We start from the raw sequence: 16,349 nt of genomic DNA on the forward strand, positions 1-16,349 counted from the left end.
TTTGGTAAATTGTGAAATTTGTATGCTATTACGTAACCACCATTACCATCAAGATTCAGAACTTTCATTCCCCGGCAGTGTTCTTGTGGGTCCGATTACAGCCAACGACCCAGGAAATTGTTCCTCTATGTTCTGGTGCTTCAGTTTTTCTCTTTGACCTTTTTCAACTTTTCTTTCTTGCTTCAGATATGTGTTTCGTCTTTCAAGACAGCTTCCCATCTCATATCCTAGCCTGGTCTTCTCCTGACTGCTGCCTGCTCACCCTTATGTTTTCGCTTATGGCTCTTTCTCAGAGACAGTGGTCTCGATTCCTACTTCCTACCTTATCCAAACATAAGGATTTTCATTTCTAGCGCTTCTTTCTTCCCTTGTATATCCCCTATGACACCCCTTACTGTACTTGCATTTCTGTGACCAGAGAGACCATGTTTATTTGTTCATTACTATATGCACTCCTTCATGATAACTTCACTGTGATGTCAGGTGCATTCTTGGAACATCGTTGGTGGCCCTCGCATATGAATTAAATGAATCAATGATTTTAATCATATAAAATTATCTCAAGACTTCCACAGTGCCAGTAAGGGTGCCACATTCTTGTTATCGTCAGCTGTTAGTCTGTCTTATTTACTCAGTACGTTGGGCATCCAAATTATGTCTCATAGTCTCGAAGCCAGGTGTGTCCTTGGAGCACGACTCACACCTGAGATGCTAGTTAACACAAACCAAAAACAAAAATGAAAAAACGAACACAAAAGGTTAGAGTTCCGGGATGCAGCAAAGAATCAGATATCAAATGTTCAGCTGCTACGGTAGAGGTTCCCAAACTTATTTGGCCTACTGTCCCCTCTTCAGAAAAAAATATTATTCAGTGCCCCTGGCAATTAAAATCTTGTGTACAATACCCTGTAATCCAGGATAAAGTATACGTATCTGATTTCGAAGACTTGTTGGATCACCCCCAGCATCCCCCCGTGAGCAATATCACCCACTTTGGGGAACACTGTGTGAGCCAAGAGGCTGGATTTAAGGCAAACCTGCGATGCTTCCATGGGAGAGAGAACTGCAGCTCTGCTTCTGAAAAATCAGCCCTGGAAAAACCCCTGCAGCAGAGGTCTGCACTGACACCCATGTGGTCTCCACGACTCGGAGTTTAGGTGATAGCAACTGGTAACGAATGATTAACTAGCACATACGTGCGGACTTCAAAAGTTCATGGAACCCTGCCACTGTCCTTTGGTTGGTTTACAATGTTTTTGAAGTCCCCGTGTAAAACAAAGATTTATACGAGTATCCATTCTGGCATACTGGCTGGAGATGGGGCAGGAAAATAAGTGGACACACCATAAAACTGTCTCCCTGATTTTGGCTATGGGTCAGATGCAACTCAATGGCAGTAAGTGTGTGTGTGTGTCTTTTGTAATATTAGCTTTGGCTGTTCCTTTAGACTGGGTTTCTCAGCATGCTAATAGGAGTAACTGAGAGAGAAAGAAATGGTGGGAGGACGTACCAGGCTTTTGTCGATGGGCCACGATGTCTGGTGATGATGAGAATGACGATGCTGCGGTAGCAGGATCGGCAATAACTGCAGTCCCAACAACTCTGAACTTCACACAGTAGAAACACGTCTCCATCCATTATTACCGGAGGCTTTCATGGTCTCTCACACCCCATAAACTGGGCTGTATAATGTCCAGGTTCATGACATGGGTCAGACCCCACAGGGAACAAAGCTGACCAGTAAAGGAGAGGTGAGAAATAGATGACCAGAGAGGATGAGCCTTGTCTTCTGTACCCTGTGTCTGCCTACGAGGAGTCTCCCCTTTTTTCTTGGTAGCAGGGCAGGTCTTTTGGCCATGACTAAACATTGAGATCATCATGCTCATGATTGTAATTATGATCCAGGAGCTTTTATGAATTGCTGAAGCTGAGTGTAAAAGCCAAAATGATATGGTTGAAGAAAGAAGACATAAAATTTATGTTCAGTGCAGTAAATCAGCTTAAGGGTGACCTCAGCACTGTAACTCCTTCAAGAGCTTTGGTCCTAGAGGAGAGATGTGAATGAATCATTTATATCAGACGGCAGGACCCAGGGAGTTAATTTGGCTGCAGATTCTTTGTGAGGTTAAATGTAGCTTTGGTAGTTGTGAGCAGTAGTTCGGACCCTTATAACAACCACGTGCTCATACTATTCTATTGCCCTTGACTACCTACTGGAGGTTCATCTTTTTGAGTATTCTATAGTCCAAATGAGCTATTTGTCAGTAGGTTGTGCCTTTTGCTTCTCCACTCCCTAAAGTGCTTTAGCTGCTAGCAGTGGCTCAGGGCTGTGAATACTGTCTACATGTTGATGATTATCAAATTTATATTTCCAACCCACCTCTTTCTTGATTACCAATATATCCAACTACTCCTATGATATTTCCATTCACATGACTAGTAATCATTAGAAACCATGTCCAAAACTGAGCTGCTGCTACTGATGTCAGACATGCCTATGTAGAGCAGAGAGAACCGTGCTCGGCCCTGCATCGTCCTCATCATTGTTACTGTATTGAATCCATTGTTAGAGCCACAGTGCCAATCCATCTGGTTGAAAGTCTTCTTTTTCACAGAACCTCTACTTTCTCAAGCATGATGTCTTCCTTTAAAAGCTGGTTTCTCCTGATAACCCGTCTGAAGTATTGAGATGAAATCTGACCATTTTAAATTCTGAGTATTCTGGCTATATGTTCTACAAGACAGGTTTAGTTGTTCTACTGGAGGTCCATGGTACTTTCAACAGTTTTTGTCAGCACCTCGGTTCAAGGACACCGATGCTTCTGCAGTCTTCCATGTTCATTGTCTGGATTTCGAATGCAAACCAGCTGATTGAAAATACTGTGACTTGGATGAGGTGCATCATGGCCCTTAAAATGGCATCTTCACCCCTTTCCACGTTAAACAGGTTCACGGAAAACATTGTGAACCACAGGGATACCAGAGCACTCTATTGTGCTTGTGCCGAACCTGTGCATAGACCAAGAGACAGTCGTAGACCAAGAGACAGCCGTAGACCAAGAGACAGTCATATTCCAAGAGATAGTCATTCAGCAGAATAAAGGGCTACTGTACAGTTTGACATGAGAATTGTATCTGTTCACTGTACTTACTCAATCTGAATGCTGAACAAATAATCTGAGAAGCTAGACTCTGTGAGAAGAACGCAGCATCAGCATGACAGATAGGATTTGTGTCCATTTGTACTAGGGTCCTCAGTAGTTTGGACCTAACATAATGCAAACAACTCCAGGCTGTGCAGCAAGTACCCAGGTTGCAGCTTGATGATGTCTCTTTGGGGATGTGGCCTACTTCACACATATGAATAGGTGATAATGAAAAAATTCTCCTGTTTTCCTATGTTGGCATGGTTCCTACCTCTGTCGTATCAATCTCCAGTTCTTTGTACTTGTGCCAACTAAAACAAACAACAACAGCAAAACCTCCCTCCCATCGAGTCAATGCTGACTCACAACGATCCCCCATGGTTTCTGAGACTTTAACTGTTTATGAGAATAGAAAGCCTAGTCTTTCTCTGGAGGAGCTGGTGATGGTTTTGAACTGCGGACCATGTGGATTTCAGCCCAACACATAACCACTTCACTAACAGGGCTCTTCACTTGTATCAACAGCCCACCATATTATTCTCCCACCCTAGGAGCCTGTCATAACATCTTATTTGCCATCTGCCTCTCCATCTACCAGCTGTGTTTTCTTGCTGTGTCCTGCTTCCTGGTTTGTCTTCTGGCTTCCTAGCCTGGTAGTCACGAGCCAGGGAAAGCCTCCAGTATTTCTTTTACTGGCATCATAAAGAGCATCATGGAAGCAGAAGAGAAGACATCGAATGATGCATTGCTTTGGGAAAATGTGCTACAAAGACCTCTTCAAAGTGTTAAAGAGCAAAGTATCACTTTGAAGATCAAAGTGCACCTGATTCAAACCATGGTATTTTCAATTACTCTATATGTGTGTGAAATTTGGACACAAAATAGGAAGACTATGGAAGAATTTATTCCTTTATATTATGGTGTTGATGAAAAATACTAAATATATCATGGATTAGTAGGAAAATGAAGATGTTATCAGAAGAGAATAGTCCCTGGAGAAGGATATTATGTTTGGTAAGGTAGAGGATCAATGGACAAAGAGGAAGTCCCTTGTGTTAGTCTGGGTAGCCTAGAGAAACAAAACTCAGACTCGCAAGTATGCAAATACATTCATCCATAGTAATAGGAGTGTTGGCCTATGTACATATATCTATAAGGCAATGCACTGAAAATGCAGACGGGCCTTAGACCTCAGCTCATACCCTCCATCAATACAAGAACACTTTGTTTTAGCAAATTGGCATTCTATGGTGCACACACCCTGCCCCTCACAATTGCTGAAGACAAAATGGGTGCATAAGCGATGTGGTGAAGACACATGGTGGTGCCCGGCTATTAAAATATATAGTGTCTGGGGTCTTAAAAGCTTTAAGTTAAACAAACGGCCATCCAACAGTGAAGCAACAAGCCCACATGGGAAGCACACCAGCCAGTGCAATCATGAGGTGTCGAGACTGGGCAATGGGCATCAGAAGATTTACAACAAACAAACAAACGAACAAAAATGCATTGGTGAGAATGGAGGGGGATTGGAGCAGAGACCCAAAGCCCATCTATGGACAGTGTGGCATGCCCCACAGAGGGGTCGCAGGGAGGGGTTGAGTCAATCAGGGTGCAGTAGAGCACTAATGGGTCACACAATATACCTCTGTCCCCTTAAGGCCTGATTAATGCCTACTCCCAATCTAGACTAGACAGGGCCATGTACATAGGTACAGGCAAGAGATAAAACTCACAACATGGAACCCAGGAACAGGAATGGAAATAGAAATAGGAATGGAAAAAAGGGTAAGGAGAAGGGTGGAAGAGGTGGGGATGGAGGGGGGCACTAATCACAATGAATACCACATAACCAGTCAGGGGGAAGAACAACAGAAACCAGAGGGGAAAGGAGACAGCGGTTAGAGTGGGATTTTAAACTAATTAACAATCTAAAATCTATCAGGGGGCCATGAAGGTTTGGTGGGGCAGGGAGGAGGGAGGGAAAAATAAGCAGCTAATCCCAAAAGTTCAATGGAAAGTAAATATCTACAAAAAAACCCCACAATGGAATATATGTACGAATATGTCAGATACAATTGATGTATAGTTTGTAACAAATGATTTTTTAAAAAAAGAGAAAAGAAAGAGCTTTAGATACAAGAGTAGTTGAATATTGAGAAAACACCCCAGCCCAGTCCAGATCAATTCCATAAGTCCAATATTAGCCTATATGTACAATACCAATCTATAAAGTTTTCTTCAGACTCAGGAAACATATGCCATGACATCGAATGCAGGAATATCACAGGCCAGTGGGTGGGAAGTCTTGTGGGTCCAGTGGCATTGTAAGCATCTCAGTGCTGGCAGGGGTCTCCACATGGTTCCTCCAGGTTCTCAGGGCACTAGGCTAGCTCCATGTGTCTTGTCAGCTGCAATGTCACCAAGGGAGTCTGCTTACATCCTGACTCCAGCGAACTATTTATCTCCTAAGCTTCTGCAATTGATGTCATCAAACTACGACCTCACTGACAGGCTAGACTCACCCCCTTCACTCTGATTCTTCAAATTGACACCAGATTATGTAATCACCACATCCCTCAATGAGATAAATTGACACAATGGCTATAACAGTGCCTTGGATATACCAGTAAGGATAGTGCAGAATTAGGGACTCTGAGTTGGAACTTAACAACAATCCTGAAAATTAATTCTATGAAAGAATGCAGTGTAATACCATGGTATTTTCTAAAGAATGGGTCACTTATTTGTTATCCAATTATTTTTCTGGTGCATAGCATCGTTGTAAGGTTTATTTGATTTTCCCTGCAGTATAAGCTTTTGGAAGGAAGATCAAACTCTCCACGATTTTAAATTCATTTTATTTTTCCATCCTACCACATCTGTGTATATTTGTACACACAACTATTTTTTAATGTCTGTAGGACACACATCTAAAGTGTGTATGTCATTACAGCATCGATGACTGGTGTTCCCCAAAGTGTCTTGGGATCTCAGCAGGAAACCGATGACAGACTCAGATGGACTGGAGTGGAGAGCTAAAAGGTAGTGAAGCATCCCAAGCCTAAAAATATTAGGGAGTCCTTTCCGGCCTAGACCTGAAGGGCCAATGGGAGAGAGAGAGAGAGAGAGATCAGCAGCATCCAGAAAATTCAGGAAGAGGGAACCACCTGGCAGGAGCTAAAATTTTAGGTCCAAGGAGTCAGCATTGCCAAACCAAAGCCTATTAAGTAGGTCCAGTGATGAATTCCCTATGGGTCCAGCTCTCTGGCATAGAGGAGTAGAGAAGAACAGAGGATATATGCAGAGGAAAATTTTGAGATTATTTAGTAGGGTGAGTGTTTGTGTATTTTATTTTTCTATCTAATTTTCTATCTTCGTAAAGGAAGAAAACACCCTCCCTCGTCTGTGACCCATTAAATAGGGATTTCTTTCCTTAAAGGTTTCTAGCTTTCCAGGTTGGTCTATGTACCCCAAACCCACTGTCACCAAGTGAATTCCAACTCACAGCTACTGTATATAGAGTTTGGGGAGCTATAAGCCTTTGTGGGAGTAGACAGTTGTGGTCAGCAGCCCACTTCTTACCTAAAACAGATTAAATTTATCTCTTAAAATTTCTGAGTTATAAGGAATTGAATACCACTCTGCTCTTCTCTCTGCATCATAATAATACAGTAATGTTGGTAAAGTGTGTTTGCTCTGCAGGTTCAAACTTACCTTCAGGTGATCGTGTTAAGCTATAGAATAAGGATTGAAAGCTTTGGGGAAACCTGTTGCTTCTCTTCTGTCAGCAGTATATATTGGACCTGATAGAAGAATGGACTTCTTATTCATTTTGGAGATTCTGAAAGTTGATGCAAACAGAAGACATAAAGCTGCATAAGCAGTCAGGCTCTTCAGGTTCTAGGTTATGAGAAATTTTTAGAGCTTTTTCACAACTTTTTTGGAGATTATTTCAAACTCAACATGTCCTAAATGAGCCTTTAGTTTCTAATTAAACTGAAGGTTCTTATTACCTATCTTAGGTGAACATTTAATAAGAGCATCTACTAAATGTGATTAGAGTGAAAGTTTTCACTCAAATTCGTTACAAAATAATGTGAAAGTTTACAAAACAAATTGCTTTGTACCTTTCATTGGCCCTTCAGGTCTTGGGATGGAAAGGACTCCCTGCTAGTCTTGGGATGCTTCACCAACTCTCCACTCCAGTCCACCTGAGTCTGTCAACGGTTTCCTGCTGAGATCCCAAGACACTTTTGGGAACACCAGCCATCAATGTTACAATGGCATACATACTGTAGGTGTGTAACCTACAGACATTAAAAAATAGTTGTATGTACAACTTACAAAACAATTCGTTACAAAACCCCTGGACTAGAGAAACAAATTCATAGAGACTCATATATGAATGAGAATGAGATTTATATAAAAGAGCAATTAAATATAGAGAAAACATCCCCATCCACTCCAGTTCAAGTCCATAAGTCTGATATTAGCCCATCTGTCTGATACCAATCTATAAAGTCCTCTTCAGACTTCCAAAACACATGTAATGACATCAAATGAAGACATGTCAAAGGCCAGTGGGTTGGAAGTCTTGTGGATACAGTGGCATTGTAAGCATCTCAGCACTGGCAGGGGTCTCTACATGTCTTCTCTGGCACCAGAGGTCTAGTTGCATCAGAGTAGGTCCATGTGGCTTCTCAGACTCCCAGGGCATAGCTCCATGTGTCTTGTCAGTAGAACATGGTCTCAGGGAGTGAACAGAGAGAGAGAAGTGTCTTCTGCCTCCAAGGAGGATAATACTAGGGTTCCCAGAATTCTCAGGAGAAGGCCATGCCCACACAGAGGCTTCATTGGTTATATCTTGATTTACAGGCCCAACTCCACCCATTCACTTGAAATCCTCTTAAATTGACACCAGATTCTGTAACTACCAGAACTAGGCATTATTCTATGGCAAAAAGTGGAAGAAAACAAAATTTCCACGAGCAGATGAGTGTTTAAAAATTGTGGCATACACATTTGTACACATACAGATGTGCAAAGGATTGTTGATGTGCCAAAAGAGAAATAAAGTTCTGATCCATGCTGCAACATGGACAATTTTGAAAATATGCTAAATGAGCAACTAAACCACAAAAGGACAAACATTATATGAAGGCACCAGATAAAATATCTGAAATAGGAAAGTATATAGAAAGTGACATAATGGAAGAAAGCTGATGGTGCCTGGCTATCAAGTGTCTGGAGTCTTAAAGGCTTGAAGATAAACAAGTGATCATCTAGCTGAGAAGCAACATAGCCCACATGAAGAAGCACAACCGGCTGTGTGATCACGAGGTGTCCATGGGATCAGGTATCAGACATCAAAGAACAAAAATTCATATCATTGTGAATGAGGGGGAGTGCAGAGTGGAAACCCAAAGCCCATCTGTAGGGAACTGGACATCCCCTTATGGAAGGGTCATGGAGAGGAGATGAATCAGTCAGGGTTCAGTGTTGCTATTATGAAACATACACTTTCCTCTAGTTCTTAAATGCTTCCTCCCCACCCACCCCCGAACCCTACTATCATGATCCTAATTCTACCTTACAAATCTGGCTAGACCAGGGGGTGTATACTGGTACAGAAAGGAACTGGAAACACAGGGAATCCAGGAGAGATGATCCCTGTAGGACCAGTGGTGAGAGTGGCAATACCGGGAGGGTGGAGGAAAGGTGGAGTAGAAAGGGGGGGACCAATTACAAGGATCTACATATACCCTCCTCCCTGTGGGACGGACAACATAAAAGTGGGTGAAGGGAGACATTGGACAGTGTAAGACATGACAAAATAATAATAATAATTTATAAATTATCAAGGGTTCATGAGGGAGGTGGGGTGAGGAGGGAAGAGAAAAAATGAGGAGCTGATACCAAGGCTCAAGTAGAAAGCAAATGTTTTGAGAATGATGACAGCAACGAATGTACCAATGTGCTTGACACAATGGATGGATGGATGGATTGTGATAAGAGTTGTACGAGCCCCCAATAAAAATCTTTTAAAAAAATTAAAGAAAAAAGTGACATAATAACCTGGCAAATGGGTAGCAATGATAAATGAATGATATGATGAACAAAATTAATGTGACTGAATTGCACATGTCAAGAATGTTGAAGTGGAAAATGTTTTAGCACAATTTTTAAAAAGCACATATGCACAAAAACAAGCAAACCCCACCGGGTTTTGCATTTCTGGCCTCTGCAACTATAATAAAATATATGAGTGTCATTTTAAACCACCAACTTTGTGTTGATTTGTTACTGCAGCTGCTAGAAACTAATATATTATTAAAATAATTTCAACTCTTTATTTTTACTTTTTATGTAGCTACTAGTTAATTTAAATTTACGCACGTGGCTCACGTTATGTTTCTCTTGGACGGTGCTGCTGTGGACCATATGAAGGACAGTTACAAAGGCAGTGATGACCAGCTGTCCCTTAAATCTGTAGTGGACAGAATAAAAAAGAATGGGCTGAGCATGCAAAGAGAGTTTGAACATATGAAAAAAGATAAACTGGATTTAGTGGTGGTTAAATGTTGAAATGGCAAACAGAGGCCCTGGAATGTCTATGCTAACAATCTCACGAAATGAGATCAGCAGCCATATGCCAGTCAACTTTTTATGGAACTGTCTAGAAGATGGGAGTGGGAACCTATGATATCTGAAATCCTTGATTGACTCTAGATTGTTGAAATTACAAGGCAAAGTGTTTCGGATGGTCAAATTTAAATCCTCCCATTCTAATTTCTCTCTGGAACTGTCATTTTCTCAATGATGCTTAATAAACAGATCAAGAACGACGAAGCCACAGATAAACTAAAGCTAGTTCATAGTATAATACAGAGTTAAAAGAACTGGAGTGAAACAGTACTGTTGTTTGCTTACATGGTTCTGTGTGTGCTGGATTTGATTTTAGGATTGAACCTAGTATCACTTATTCCTTGTTCTGCACTAAGTTTTTCGCAGAAATCACCTCCCCCTCACTACACAGTGCGAGGCCTCCCTGATGGATGAAGAGCTGGAGCTTCAGTGAAGTCACGCGCTTCCACAGTGAAGAAGAGGTGAAGCAAGGATTGGAATCAACTTCTTTTCAGTCTGCGTCCCTTGCCATTTTCCGTGTACATTCTTCAAATTTACGACAATATTGGCTTTATCCTTCATCTCGTCTATGTGCATAAAATGTGCATTAGTCAGTTACTTACAGCAGAAGTTAAATCAGGAAGCAGTTTTGTACCCTTTCAGCAAAGCAGGAGGCTGCTGCTCCTTGGAACTGCCTTCCTCTATACTCAAGTGTCTCTGGAGAATGCTGGAAGCGGGCATGAATATGTAGACAGGCAGGAAATGAGCCAGGCAGATGTTACCCTGAGCTCTACTGGGCCATTTTAGATCATAGTAACTAATATACAGCACCTTTTTTGGCTGCCAACATTTTGTTTTTTTGTGGGTCTCTGTTTGTCAACCTCCTCTCCTTCCTGCACGACCCCGCCTTCACAGCTTTCTCTTCTTTCACAGTAAAAACATCCGGCACTTTTCTTTTTTTCCTCTGCAGAGCACATTAATCTAAGACTTCTGAAGAGTGAATCCAGGTGACAGAAAAAATCATTCGTTTCAAATTTCAGTGACAAGTGTGCACTCAGAATCATCCGTCCCTTACTGCTATCCCCATCGCCCCCCCCCCCATGTTTCCTGGGTGGTGTGGGCAGGGAGAATTTCTTTCAGAATGTCACTGCTGGTCAATATGTCCTATTTTCTCACCTGTACTCAAGAGCCAGGGCAATGTCAGTCTGTGGTGGCTTAGCCATTGTGTCCTCTTCATGTGTGGCACCACTCAACTTCTGACAGAGGGTTAGAGTCTCACGCTTTTGTCTTTAGGAGTAAGGGTGACCTACAGCAACGTTTCCAAGAAATGCATCCACACTTGTGGATTAATTAATTCCCCAATATGAAGAAAGCAAAAGGCATCACAAGTGCACCAATAAGCCATATCATGTGAAATGGAGAAAGGATTGAGGTCAAGGACGTTGTTTTCACAGGCAATACCTGTGGGGTGCCAGCTCCCACAATCGAATGGGTCCAAGGGGTGGTTGTGTAATTGAGGGGTGAAATTAAAGAGACATAGCACAGAATAAAGCATGGAGCGCTCACCTCCAGGACCGTCATAACCCTGCACAGCGAGAGCGGATATATTTCCAACCAAGGCTGATATACACGCAGGGGGCGTGCACACCCCCCTAATTACAGGTAACCACATATATGTAAAAGGAAGGGTTGCACTTGAGTCATACGTGTGACACGAAGGCACATACGTAATAAAATGAGCAGACTCTAGAGTCAAGATGGCAGCCTAACCTTGGGCATCCCTGAGTTGCCTTGACCTTGGTTCTCTTTGGACTCTCCTTGAGGGCGACAATCCATTATCCTTATCAGAAGTGTGTGGATAGACCATAGGATCTGATTGCTCTAGATGGCTGATAACCTTCAGCCAGATAACCTTTAAGTAGTTGATCTCCAAGTGTATAGTCAGTGACCATGTGTTTGCAAACAGCACCGTAGATTTGGCGTTGTTATGTGGGGGACACGCTAGGGAATAATTTTTCTGCTTCCCATAAACATCCATGGAAGCTATAGTCAAGAAATCAAACTAATTATTGCATTGGGTGAATATGCTGCCAAAGAACTCTTTAAAATGTCAAAAATAAAGAAATCACTTTGAGGACTAAGTTGTACATGACGCAAGCCATGACATTTTCAATTCTGTTATATGCATGCTGAAACAAGAGACTACAGAAAACTTGATGTATTTGAATTATGATGCTAGTGGACAATATGGAAAGCACTGTGGCTTACCAGAGCAACAACAAAAATCTGTGCAGCCAGAATGCTTCCTAAACATAAGGATGAGAAGACCTAGCTGAGTGAGGGTTGTTCTCTTGAGGGTTGTGGTAGTTATATAATCTGTTGTTAATTTGAGATTTAGGAGTGAATGGGGTGGAGTTTAACCTGTCAGTCAGGTTGCAGCTTGATGACCTTGCTTGGCGCGGCACTAAGGAGATAAATAACTTGTTGGAGGCGGGGCACACGCTCACTCCCTGTGAAGCATGCTTGCTGACAAGGTACATGGAGCTACATTACAGCCTTGTTGCTGATGGAGCCACTTGGAGACTCCTGCCAGTGCTGAGATGCCTCTACCACCACTGGACCCACCAGACTTTCCAGCCTCTGGCCTGTGATCTCCCTGCCTTCTGAGTGATTGCATGTATTTTGTGAGTCTGAAGAGGATTTTATAGATTGGTATTTTACATATGGGCTAACATCAGACTTGTGGACTTGATCTGGACTGGGCTGGGATGTTTTCTCAATATTCAATTGTTCTTATATATAAAGCTCTTTTTTATATACATATGAGTCTCTATGAAGTTGTTTCTCTAGTCTAACTGGACTAGCAGAATGGTCATCCTCTCTTTTGCCTTTGATTATTGAGATGGATTGATACAGTGGCTGCAAAAATGGGCTCAAACTAGACAACAATTCTGAGGAGAGGCGGGTCTGGACAATTTTTCCTTCTATTGTACATAGGATGCCTCTCTCTTCCTGGAACATACATTTACCTGGACAGGCAGATCATACACAAACAATTACCCACTAGTTCAACTAGAAATGCTGCTGTTATTGTTGGTGTGTGCTGTCGAATAAAAAGGAACTATAGAGGCTCCAGAAGAGAACTAGTCAGGGAAGACCCTTCTGAAGTTGTGATTGGTGGTTTCGGGCTTGAATGCCTGAATAGGTCCTAAGGATTCAGCCACAGGAGAGTTGGGGGAACGTTCTAGCTTAAGGAACAGGAAATTCTGGTAACGGGAATGGACGTGGGGCATAGAGGGAACTGAAAGGACTCCGTATGATCAGAGCACAGCGAGCAAAGAAGAGAAAGAGGAGTAGGTGTTGAAGACACATGGAGAACTCGGGACCTGTGTGGCATGGTTAGCCATGATCAAAAGTTGGCCTTTTATTCTAAGAACAACAGGATTGATTAAAGGATGTTAGCAAACATGTAACATTTATATGCACACTCTATGCCTCAAGGTAAACTTTTATTCTGTGCATATCCCTCTTGGGACAGGTTAATATTGTGTTAAAATAGCTTACTTTAAGAATATTCCTGTGTTGGAAATAAATTGGTGGAATCTCTTTGAGGAAGGTTTACTGTGACCATGATGTCCAGCAAAAGAACCAATTTCATGCTCCGTTTTCCTTACGGTGCACTTGCCAATGGAAGGCTGTTTCCTAACCATGGACCATTATTTTCCCCAGTCCCTGTATTCATAGATTAGCCCTGGTTACACATGGGGCTGCTAACTGCAAGATCAGCATTTCAAAATCACCAAACTCTCCATGGGAGAGATGAGACTTTCTGTTCCTATTAAGAGCTGTCTCAGACGATGTCAAGGAGTCAAGGAAGGAAAAGTATGTTTGGAAACCGGTTATGGAAGCAATTGTCCAATTCTGTCTGAATGATATAACATGTATTATGGAATGACATAGCATGAAATGATGTAACATGTACTTATATAACTATGGAATGATATAACATGTTCTAACTACCAAGTTACAGCAAATTTTTAAAAGGGGGTGTGGGATACGTCCAGGAATGGGTTTGGAGCTTGCACTACATCCTAGGTCCAACTTAAGAACATTTAGCTCTTATGTCATGACCCTGCTCAATATTTGCTTTCAGGAAGGGGACACAGAATGTACGGGTGCTATAGGAAAATGTGGCAAACAATTTCAATGGTGCCTGGTTATCAGATAAAACAGTGTCTGGGGTCTTAAAGGCTTGTCTCCAAGCATCTAAGTGAGATGTCAACTAAGTCCACAAGGAGGAAGCACAGCATCACCAGTCATTGATGTAATCTGCAGTGGAAGGAGGAATCAGCATCACAGCCTACATTGTGAGAATCCACAGAAGGATGACAACGGGAGCCCAAGAGTCATTGGTGGACTAGCTAGGAAATAGCCCCCGGGGAACTCCCATCATTAGATGGCATGCTTGGCAGAGAGGACTATAGAAGACCAAAGGCATCAGTCTGGCCTGAAACATCGTAACTTTGTCAGTAGATCCTCCCCTCTGAAGCAGACTGTTTCTGATTTGGTTTCCAAAATTTTCTGTATTTTTTGGACCGTACAGTTTTGTTCAACTTTTGCTTGTTCATAGTAGAGGGTATCTCAGAGGTGTTGTTCATGAAGGTCATCTTGAGGCTGGGTTATATGCTTCTCCGTTTTGTAGTATATGAAACCTATTGATGAATCTATAGGGGCAGCAGGTACAATAAGGGGTCTGTGGGGAGGGACATTCAGTGATGGTTCTGGGGGAACGGGAGATGATTTAAAAGGGCCCGTGGAGACAAAGATTGCTTGGAAATTGATTGAGGTAACAATTGTACAATTCTACTAGATGTAATTGAAATTTGTAATGATATGACATATGTATTAAATCCCAACTAATTAAAAAAAGTTATCTCAGAAATCCGCAGTGGTAGTTTTAGCTTGTCTTGTAGGTTCACTATGAGTAGAATTAACTCAATGGCAGTGAGTTTGGTTCTATTTATATCCATGGGAGGAGATCAGTTTTTGCTAATAGTTAAATGTAACTGAAGTTATAATTGTTTTTTTGATTGGGGCCCGTATGAAGCAGATCAATCTTTATGTTGGTTGCTCTGCATTCTGCCCAAATCCACCTGACATTAGCAGTGCTAGGCCTCATGGTAAGTCTTCTGTATCTGGGTCAGTTTTCTAACCCTGTCTTTTTGATGTCCGGGTGCAACCATTTTTGAAATATTTTCAGCAGAAATTTACTAGTGTGTGACATTGAAATTTTTTGGTGATAATTTTCACTTTCTGTTGGATCACCTTTCTGAGGATGGGCACACGTGTACGAGGGGGTAGCCCCCCCCAAAAAAAAACCCCACAACAATGCTCATTTGTTTTTTTTATGTGAGGGTTTAGAGCATTTGGAGTTCATTCTACCGAGTCAGACTGTTAATCAAGTTTCTATTTAAAAGTTCTGAAAAGATTGTGTAATTGTGTGTGACAAAAAGGCCTGATTTGTGGCAGACGGGGGACTGATTTTGCCACCATGGCAATGCACATGCTCACGCAGCCATCTCCATGCACTAGTTTTTGGCAAAAAACAGCATGCCTCTCCTGCCCCATGCACCTTACTCACTTGACCTTGACCCATGTAACTTCTTTTTGTTTCCTCAAATGCAGAGGGATGTGAAAGGACAGTGATTTGATAGAAGAGGCGAAGAAAAGAACAAGGGAGCTGTTGTCAACCATCCAAGCAGATGAGTTTGAAACAGTTTCCAAGAATGGAATCTCAGATCTGGCAAATTATGAAATGTAATGGAGAGTATTTTGAAGATGGATGAGGTTGTTTTGTAAAAAGAAATTGAATACATAGCTTTGGGAGAAAAAAAATCTGTTTTTGTTTTATTTTGGGGTGGGGTGGGGTGGGGAGGTTACCCCTCTATAGATCTCTTCCAGTCTGATGGTTAAGTAACTTTCTTCCAAATATCTTGGGATAAAGAGTGAGTGTTTCGAGGGCTGTATCTCTTTACTGAAACATCTCCATTTGTGTTCTGTCAATTCCTGGAGTCTTGCTTTGTACCAATACTTTCCATGTAGCCTGAACTTTTTTTTATTGACTCTTGAAATGATTGAATATTGGCCAAATATTTTGGGAGACTCTGGATTTATTCCATCTTCTTTTGATGCTACTGCCACGATTTAATAATTTCCCACAGAATCCTGAGACTTAAGGCTTAAAATGTTTCTTCAGTTCTTTCCCTGTGATGCATGCTGACCATGTTCTTCCCTGTTGGGGTCTTTGCACATTTCATAATAGCAGTTTGTGCATCTTTTTGAGCTGGCTTTTGAAATCTTTTGCTCAGACGTTTTCTATTATCATCCCCCCCACTCCCCATTTTCTATGTTCATTCTATGTCATTCATAAGGTTTTCACTGGCAATTTTTTTCTAGACATACGAAGGAGCTTCCAACAGTTTGTGGAAAATGTACTGTCTTTTGATGTAATTTTTTTCTACACACTTTTTGAAACCCTTTAAGGAAAATATGATAGCAGTCATGTTTAAATAGAAA

General features: G+C 41.7%; 1 pseudogene; it reads right to left on the reverse strand.

The window, feature by feature from the left end:
* LOC142442367 (transmembrane emp24 domain-containing protein 10 pseudogene) overlaps positions 1–10,996 on the reverse strand; it is a 49,840-nt pseudogene extending 38,844 nt beyond the window's left edge.
* Positions 10,997–16,349: the final 5,353 nt, after the last annotated feature.

The sequence above is a fragment of the Tenrec ecaudatus genome, chromosome 3, assembly GCF_050624435.1.
Source record: "Tenrec ecaudatus isolate mTenEca1 chromosome 3, mTenEca1.hap1, whole genome shotgun sequence".
Taxonomy (NCBI): Eukaryota; Metazoa; Chordata; class Mammalia; order Afrosoricida; family Tenrecidae; genus Tenrec; species Tenrec ecaudatus.